Source organism: Myxine glutinosa, chromosome 4, assembly GCF_964187855.1.
Source record: "Myxine glutinosa chromosome 4, kmMyxGlut1.1, whole genome shotgun sequence".
Classification (NCBI taxonomy): Eukaryota; Metazoa; Chordata; class Myxini; order Myxiniformes; family Myxinidae; genus Myxine; species Myxine glutinosa.
Window position 1 is genome coordinate 6,280,741 of NC_136264.1, and position 8,736 is coordinate 6,289,476.

At 48.3% G+C, this 8,736-nt stretch overlaps 1 protein-coding gene across 1 annotated transcript in view; it reads right to left on the bottom strand.

Annotated features, from left to right (window-relative positions):
- Positions 1–589: 589 nt before the first annotated feature.
- The window catches only part of LOC137426038 (uncharacterized), a 202,993-nt gene continuing 194,846 nt past the window's right edge, over positions 590–8,736 (bottom strand). Inside the window, exon 8 of the mRNA XM_068114761.2 lies at positions 590–1,371. The gene's annotated coding sequence lies outside the window, so the exon portion shown is untranslated. The remainder of the gene's footprint in view (positions 1,372–8,736) is intronic.

The window sequence follows — 8,736 nt, forward strand, 5'->3', positions numbered from 1 at the left end:
ATTTCCTGCACGACGATTACAAAACATATTACTCGATCACTCCTGGGAAAAAAAAACCCAGGCAGTGTATAAGAGCATATTCACTCAAGGCCTGAACATGGAAATGGTATAATAAACCTGTCTAAAGCAATCTTTTTAATAACAGACGCACGTGTAACACTGTAATAATTATCTTTGTGTTGTTGACACCAAAGCACCAAAGCACGATGAACAACTATATAATCAACATCCGATCTTCACAAAACATATTACTCGAACCTCAGGGTAAAACAAAATGCATGCAGTGTATAAGCACAATTCTCAACTGAGGCACGAAGGCCAAATGTCTGATTTTCATTATATATATATATATATATATATATATATATATATATATATATATATATATATATATATAATATAATATAATATAATATAATATAATATAATATAATATAATATAATATAATATATATATATTTATGTTTTAATCCAAACATCGCCTTTGACCTTCCTCTGGTTGAAAGAGGAAACCAAACAATTTGGTTGCACTTGTTCCTGCAGTGTCCAAATGCATAAACAAACAGACAAACTTTCTTCTTTATATATTAGATTTTATATCATCAACATCGATTGTACATATGTATAGAAATTAGGATGGGAAATATTCCTGATTTTGTTTTGTTTATTTCCTGGGAAAGATATTCCTCATCTTGTCTGTCCCTGGGATCATATCATGGTGGATAGCTTTGTATACTTTTGCTGTTGTAGCATCATCAAATCCGATAAAAACAGACGAAATGCTATAAAACAAACGAAACACTATATAAACCGACCAAATACTATATAAACAAATCAAATACTATATAAACAGGCGAAATACTATATAAACAAATCAAATGCGATATAAACAGATGAAATACTATAAAACAAACGAAACACTATATAAACCGACCAAATACTATATAAACAAATCAAATCCGATATAAACAGACGAAATACTATAAAACAAACGAAACACTATATAAACAGACCAAATACTATATAAACAAATCAAATACTATTTAAACAGGAGAAATACTATATAAACCGATGAAATACTATATAAACAAATCAAATACGATATAAACAAAGCAAATACTTTATAAACAAATAAAATACGATATAAACAGACCAAATACTGTATAAACAAATCAAATACTATGTAAACAAATCAAATAGGATATAAACAGACCAAATACTACAAAAACAAATCAAATACTAAATAAACAAAACAAATACAATACAAACAAATCAAATACTATTCTGCAAAATGATGAGGTCAAAGTCTTCATGATTGTAATAGGCAGCTCATTTATGCCGGAGTGCTGTAAATGTCTACGATGGAAAAGTCTGCGATTGGGGAGCAGGAAATATAAAAAGAAAGATATTATTGGTTAGGATTTGTGAAGGGCAGTAGAGTTATTGCACAATATCTACACTATATTAAAATGGAATTCGTGTGTATGGAAGCATATATACACCTTTTGGCCAATATATATATATTGTTACGGTTCTCCGCCACCCTTCTTCCCCTTACAAAGGGGGGATTAATCCCCTTGTCCTTTCTTGGCAGAACCGAGAGACTTGAAACGCCTCTCCCGGACCAACACAAGGTAGGGTTTCGGGACCAAGTCTCGCTCATACCTAAATCCCTGCGCTGCCACGGAAGCGGGGAAGCAAGCCTCACACGAGCCACGTGTGATTTGGGTACACCGAACGAATTGAGTACCACGTGGTCCGTGCAGTTACCGTTAAATATTGGACCCCGATTAGAGCGGTTCTATTCGTACCATGCTTAGTCAATGAGGAAATCACGAGAACGATCGAATGGAAAAGGAAGAACACAGGTTTAATTATTATTCCCACACGTATATACAATGATCGGTGGACACAGAGACACAGAGCAGCACTCAATCAGTCTTATTCTTAACACCCAGACTCGGGCCCGTCACACTCACACAGGGGATTGCAGGCAGGTTGATGTTCCGGCCAAACGCGCCGATGTGGTCGTCCAGGAACGGCCCCGTCCGGCTCTCCACGGTCCCAGCACGTCCCGCGAAGATGGCAAGCAGGCGGTGGAAGAATCTTCATAGCGCGTCTCCCGAACAAAAGGCACCCGATGAGGTAGAAGGAAAATACGCGTCTCTCAGCGTGGCTGGCGGTTACACAGCGCGTTATTACTTGCGTAGCTTAATGCACTGTATGCGGCTCGGCTTCAAGCTCAACCGAGCGTCACTTTATATTAGCGTGTATCCTGGTTCAATGCACGTCTTTCTCCACTCGCGTATCTCTCAAAGACCTCTTCCGCTCACCGCGCTGCTGGAACTCAACTCTCGACCGCTGGTGCTCAGTCCTCTTACTGCTGCGAGTCTCCTCGGGGGCTTTGCGCAACGCTTATATAGATACGCCCCGAACCCTCTCGAACCTTCCAACCACGCCCTGTGATGCAGTGCTGCCGCCACACCCTCTGAGCCCTGATTGGCGGCTCGCGCTTACCGTCAGCTCCTCTGCCGCCCCCATTCGGTCCCGCCCCGACCCTCCTAGGCCTGCCTCGTGTAAATTCGCCCAAAATGAACCAAAGTCAGCACAAAGAGGCATGAGGCAAGGGAGGCGGGATAGTCAGTAGAAGTAGGACCTATTCTCCTTACTCTACTCAACGCAGAACTAACATAGGAAAAAGACTAAGCTCACAAATACTAAGAGATAACTATACTATCGCGAGGCTACATGTTGCTTGTGTGACTAACTATGAGGGGGAAATTTAACCTTTATTATACTGACTGTTATCAAAACTCAAAACCACAGCACTACCCCTCTCCATCGTCAGACTCGTCCCCGAGTCGAACCGACAAAAATTGGAACGACTGGTTTTGAGAAAGATCTGGGAACTAACTTTTACTTTTACATGTGACATTTAGATGTGGTTCCCTCTAACATTTACTTTAACCTGTGGGTGCGACAGTTTTAAAACACAAAATATGTCCCACCTATTGCGTTGAGTAGCTACTCTGACAGAATCACGCCCACAATGAACCGAATCCGGAATTTGTTGAACTAAACATAAAGCCGGTGGGCAGCATTTTATATACAAGCACAAAACCTACTCCTTATTTACAGATCTATGACCCAGGACCTGTCCTTTTTGGAAGGAAGATTGGAGGGGAGAGAAAGCACAGCAAAGCACACGAAAACACACTCATCCTCATCACATTTCATTTGCTGCTTGCTTCTTGCATCTTCTGTGTGCATATATCAAACCGGCAAGCCCCCTGACCAGCATACAGGCCATTCCTGCTCTTCAGGGCTAAATAAACTTTCCAATCTTCTCGTCCCTAGCACACCATAATAAAAACACACAAAGAATTCGTTTTATTTCTTTGCCACGCAGGGCCAACCTCATGTGGTCCAACTGCGTGACATTAATGCCACTCAAAACAAGTGGTCCGAAGATGCAAGGTGAATTTGCAGCAAGGTGCTGCACAGCAGTAGTGTAAGGCCACAAAACCTGTGGTCCATAAGTGTATGTGGTGCAGCAAGGTGTTTGTGGCAGCAAAGGGCTGCACAGTTCGGCTGCACAGACGTAGCAAAGTGCAGCAGGAATGCTGCACAGGTCGATGGTGCTGCACAGTTCCACCTCCAAAATGGTCCTGGGGTGGGGGGGAGAGACAAAGCACGACCAGAAAAGCAGAAAGGGCACAAAGGTACACAAAAACACGGGGTAATGCAGCATGAGGGGCGCGGAAGAGCGAGCAGAGCAAGCTCGTCCCCAACCGTCCGTGCCCCCCAACATCGGCTTACATTACCCTAGCCCTTTCTTGTATTTACAAATTCGTCTCTACGTCTTGTCTCCCATATCCCCTCTATACCAAATTCGTGCCCAAATCCCTCCCAGGAAGGAAGGGATGGAACAGAACAATGTCTCTCACGTCATGATGTGTCTTACTTCCAAACGGCTTACAGAGCCTTGGTCTGAAGCTTGTTCTCCTCGGTAACTGGCTGTGGATGGTGCAAAGGGATCTCACTTCCTAACTACATGAATAGCATTACTCATTTAAACTACCCGGGGGCGTACCCTGCCAATCGGCCTCTTTAAACAATGTGGTTCTAAGAACCCGAATTCCCATTGCCCACACTGTGGTTCCCTCCAAATTTGGGTCTCACCCCGCAAATGTTCTCACTGTGCCCTCGCACAATTTCGGGGCTGGGTCGTGTGGCTCTACCAGCAGGTCGACCTACCTGCGCACCTCCGTCACTGAAGCCGCCTCCCGAGCTTGCCTGCTCCTCGCGACTACACTAACAGGGGAAGGCCCTCCCTGGCACTTACCCCCTCTATGCCCACCTCGGCATCGGGCAACCCGGGTCCTCCCCTGGGATCATCGGGCCCCACTCACACACTATCCTAACTGGCTCCCAGTGCTTACCTCTGGCCTTACCTGGCCGACAAGCTACCAGTGACGGAGTGCCCCAATAACCATACGCACTAATTAAGCCACACGCCCAGCCATTCCACAGTCTACTGCACCCCAAAAAACACTACTTCCTACTACCCGCACCACAGGTGTCAATATCCAGGCAATTTGCCTATCCCCTCTACCTGGCTTTACACTACCCACACCGGGCTTTCGCGAATGGATTCCACTCCCCCCATTCAATCCTTCGCACCATGTATTCCACACCAATTATTCCACACCATTCCTTTCACACACCATTTATTTTGCACGCCATTTATTTCGCACACCACTTATTTCTACACACCTCAACACAATTCCATTTATTTTTCACACACCATTCCTCAAACACACAGCATCAACTATCTAACTAATTTCCCCTAAAACTCGTGCTTCTCTCCTCGTCCCTTTACACGGTGCACACCCTTTTCTTTAACAACCACCTAAACTCTCTACGTCCCCTCTACAGTTCAGGTGTCCTACTTAATTCTTGTCCCTAAGGTCTTCTAAATCCCCATCATTATCCTTGCCCTCCCTTGGCAAGCTTCGGTGCCCCATGGAGGCAACCATTGCTGGCCCCTCCATGGGCCTAACATTGCCATCCCCCTAAACAAATGCTCATGCCCCCCCCACCCATGGGAGAAATAGTCACACTACCATTCCCCCACGTGGGGTACACTACCCTCACCAGTTTGCTAGACCATGAGCCCCCATCCATGGAGGTGCTTTGTCACAGCTCGGCCTCAAAGGGCCGAGCGTTCCATGCGGGTGGTTGGTCGCCTGTATGTGTTATCCGGCCGGCATTGACAATCCGAGGGGGGAGGGATTGATGGGCCCAGGTGCCGGGCTCCATCCCTGCGCGGGGCCTCGCGGTCCCACGCACGATGACCCAACCGGCCACGGTCAGGTCAACTCACCCGATAAGGTGCGTGGCTCCGAAAACCCGAACCTCCCCTCGATCCCGGCCGACCACACTTGCTGCCATACAGCGCCAACCATACAGTGCGGATGCCCGGAGGGACGAATCGTGCACGCCGGTCCTTGCGAGACCGACGCAGCACCGATCCCCTCCGGTCCCCGCGGCACACAACTCACCGGAGGCTCGCGTATACTACCCGTCCCACTAAGGACTACCCCGGTCGGTGTCAATGCCTGGGCCGCATCCTCACCATGCGCGACCCACTCCACACTCGCACACCCAGGCGCACACGCACCCCCACACACTTCGTTATCGCACAACCCGGTGCACACTCTTCTTTTACACACTCAGGTGTGCACTCTCTCTCACTTTCCGTTGTGCATTCTTCTCTTACACACTCCGGTGCACATTCTCGCTCACACTCCGTACCACCCTCTCGCTCCACGCACTCCGGTACGCACTCTCTCTCATACCGCACAATGGGCCCTTCGCGAACGCCCGGGTCTCACCTCTCTCCCAAGCTCGCTGAGCACCCGTTCGCGCCAAACACATTCCCGCCATTAGCGCCACTCACCTCGGGGCTCTCCTTCCCCTGCTTCTCCGCCAGCACCTGCAAACTTTTTATTGGGTCAGCAAGCACGGCATCACGGTGCAACCACAAACTTTGTGCGCATTCCATCACCTCCTCCCGTGATTTATTCTTTGTCTCTCCCGTCTCTTCAACCCCAATTATTTCTTCTTCTAACTCGACGATCGTCGGCGCCCCGAAAATTTTCTTTTCCAACTCGACAATCGTCGGCTTCTCTACAACCCGTGTCACTACTCCCATAGCCCCAGTCAATTTGGCTGTCCTCCACTTCAACTCACTCCCCACGCGTTCTCCGCACCGCTTCACCCTGTCGCGTACCACCGCGACCTCCCCGCTCAGCTTACGCCCAATCTCCTCCCCCATCTTTTTCATATCACTTCTCATTTCCCTTCTTGCTTTGGCCCCCTGGGTATCCATCCGATTAGCCAATCGATCACCCATTTTGTTCATTTCGCATTTTGACTCTGCCGACTGCCATGTATGCGCTGATTTGTGCCATGAATAGCTGCAGGTCCAAACCTGCTGGCTCCGTGGGCTCGGCTTCCGCCACCACATGCGAGGCCCCGCCATTTTCTTCCCCTACTGCCGCACCCTCATCAATTTCCTCTACTACCAACTCTTCCTGCTGGTCCTGGGCCATTAATTCCTCCTCATCTATTACTCCCACCGGCATTTGGTCGTTTTGGCCAGCCATTGTACGAGTTCAATTTAATTTGGTTTTAAAAACTAAATTTCGTTCGCTCGTAATTTCGAGTGTGTGAAGCGCACTCCAGGTCTAAAATCCCACTCCTGACACCAATTTGTTGCGGATATCGAGCCCATTGACGTACTAAGGGGGGTTAAACCCTTCTTCCCCTCGAGCTTCGAGTCCACGAGGCCGCTACCCACTTTACACTCGTGGGGGCGGATTGCAGAGCAATTCCAGCCGCCAACCCCGCGGCGAGCACGCGGAAGGGTTTCTGGTCAAACACCCTGGTACCTTCAATACATGTGCCGCTGCGAGGACGGGGGCTGGACCTCGCACGAGTTACGCTGGTCTGATACGCCCGAGCTGTTTGCGTGTCATGTAACTCATGCCGTTAATTATTACTGGCCCGATTGAGCGGTTTTATTTTGTACAATGCGAGGCCAATGGTGGAAAAGACATATACGGCCAAATGGAAGCAAAGAACACAGGTTTATTATAAATGTACAATGATCAGGGCAAAGAGACACAGGGTAGCAACTTAACCGTCCTTAACTTGATTTTCCAGACAAGGGCTCTCTCACTCACGCAGGGAAAGGAAGGAAGAGAAGAGAACGCGCTCAAGCGCGGTTGTTTGTGCAGTTCGCCCCGGACAGCTCGTTGAGCATTCCCTTGAGGGTGTTCGCAGAATGGACGTCGGCCTCCAGTCGTGCACACACGGGAATCCTCCCGGCGTGTCCTGATGTTAGTGAGGCAACCGCGCACGTGCAGGGAGCCCAGGCAGGAAGATCGTCCTGCGAGAGCACTTATAACAGGGGCAGCTCAGAGCAGGGGCAGAACGCAGACTACAGAGAGAGCGATGAGAGCTTCTTTCGTTCAGGGGCAAGGAGAGTTCGTGCTTCGACCTCAAGAGCTCAGAGACAGAGAGAGTGCTGGGAGCTTGGCCACGGAGAAAGAGTTCGTGCTTCGGAGTCCTGGGCTAGAAAGAGCTTCTTGTTCAGGGTCCTGGGCTAGAGAGAGCTTCTTGTTCAGAGTCCTGGGATAGAGAGAGAGTTCGGGGATCCGGAGCAGGGTTTTATAGCCCCTCCCCCAGAGTCCCAACAGAATGTTCCAAGCACCTCCCCTGGCCGCCGTTGCTGGCCACTCCCCTTTAGCTCCCATTGGCTGATTGCCGCTTACCGGCCACTCCCCTTTAGCTCCTCCCTCGGGCCTCCCAAACTTGTTCCTACACTTACTTGCCTGCATCAACGCATACTAACACAGGAAAGGAGACTATACTTAACAGTCAATAAGAAATAACTGAACTAAGCGAGGCTACATGTTGTGGTGCAACTAACTAAGAGGGGGGTTTGCCTTTATTCCAAAACCGCATATACAGACTTGGCATTTAATATGGAATATATATTTTTTCTTGACTTGGGTTTACTTTCTAAACTCAGTATATCAATCTGGTGAGTTTATTTTACACTTTGGTGATTTATTTGTTAAAAGAACCATGTCACTGATTGTCTGTCGCACCAATAAGTCAACAACAGGATTATATCACAGGTGGTGTGGCAAAATGTACGGACAGGTGCATTTGACGATTGGCTTCACAGTCGGGTATACAAGGGTTGTTGCATTCTGTATTAGTGGAAAACAACTGCTGCACATCTCCAAAAGTTATTGCCGCTTCCTCTGGAGATGGTCCGTCAACTCGACAATGCTGTTTGTCATGGAGTGGTGGTTTTACGAAATTACAGCATGAAAGAGCGTGCTATTCCTCGGCAGTATGGCATCACTCAAGGTCAGGTGTCAAAGATCCTGAAACGAAATGCTCAGAGGGGTGGCCCTACTCCAATACCGAGGCCAGGACGTCCCCGCAGAACCACAAGGAGGGATGATCGCCAGCTGCACCGGTTAGTCCGCAATGGCCGTACCAAGTCAGATAATCGGCTTAGGGCTGAGTGGCAGCAACTGACAAATGTGCCTGTATCCAGAAGGCGAGTCAACCAACGACTGGTTCAAGCAAGCTATCGTGCCAGGCATCCCCTGAGAAAGCCACGCCGGACCAGACAACACAGCCAGCGCCGAT